We start from the raw sequence: 1,455 nt of genomic DNA on the forward strand, positions 1-1,455 counted from the left end.
ACTACTACATCTCACCGGAGTTATTGTATTTATTACCATTATTTTTATTTTTATTTGTGTGCATCTTAGGTTTATCTACTTCAATCTTATCCGAGTTACCTATGTTCTGGTCAATGCTTCTATTTGAATTGTTGGGCCTGTACTCTAGATTAGCGTTTACCGTTAATTTAATTCTACTTTTATTTCGGGCTTGGTCTTTTTTGCTGCTTACTTGATTACTGATAACTTCATTATTAGGAATACGTGAGTTCTCCATATCAACGAATGTAATCTTTTGGTTGTATCCAGCCTTAGTTAACGCCGCATTATAATGCTCAGAATGGGAGTTAAATATATCCTTATTGGATGATAATTTTGAAATTCTTAATGAAATATTTCTTACTAAAGATTCTATTATATTTGGGGGATGATTTGATAAATTATTTACGTAATTCGTGACTTCGCCTTCCTTTCTAAATGGGTAATGTAGCTTGGAGTTAAGGTCTAGGGTAATATCTAGGAAATTAGCTATTTTAGTGCCCGGTTCATACGTTATACTGAGGTTGAAATCCTTAAAGAACTTATTAATTTTCTTTCTAATCCTTTCTATAACAGATTTATTATTACTAGGGATAACAAACAGAGCATCATCTCTATATAGACCCCCCTGTATTTCTGGGATATCCTTGCTTATGCATTTTAATAGATATGCGCCTACTAGGTTGGTTACCTCAGCCGAATCACTGGAACCCATTGGTATATCAAAAAAATTTGGTGTATCTGCTCTAGTCCATAATTTATTTCAAATTCAATAAATGTCTTCCTAGCTAGTAGCACAATATTGATTTCTTCTCTAGTTATGAGGGAGCGATTCATGGCAAATATTAGTGATTTGTTGAGTAAGATAGGGGAAATGCTAGAGTAATAACTATTAATATCGAACTGAATAAAGGACAGACTACTAGTATTAGTTAGAGAGTTAAACCATTTTAGAACTTCGTCGGTACTTAGCCATAGGTTTAAGGGGAGAAGAGGGGTTATTTGGGGTAGAACAGTATCCATATAACAAGGATTGGTACCTACCTCATTGTGTTCAACCATTGTAAAATTTATCGCCTGTGAATATGAAATTCATCTCCATTTCTCTGGAAATTTACATCTACACCATTGGAATCTGTGCATATATACAAAGGATTAATTCACCCTCTCTGTAATGCTAATAACAATGGATAAATTTGTCTTCTGTGAGTATATAATCCCTCATCATATCTATGGAAATTCATATGGATTAGGTCACCTTCTCTGTGATGCTATCAAAACTTTTTTAATATTCTGTGATAAGACTATACATCATCTTTAAAGAACTTTAATGAACTTTAGAAATCTGTTTAATTATCTACATTACTTCATGAGTATAGCCTCAAACACTAGGATGTCTAGAGAACTTACATGTATTTTAGCTGATGAGTACGGGAC

Source organism: Octopus sinensis, linkage group LG13, assembly GCF_006345805.1.
Source record: "Octopus sinensis linkage group LG13, ASM634580v1, whole genome shotgun sequence".
NCBI classification, from domain to species: Eukaryota; Metazoa; Mollusca; class Cephalopoda; order Octopoda; family Octopodidae; genus Octopus; species Octopus sinensis.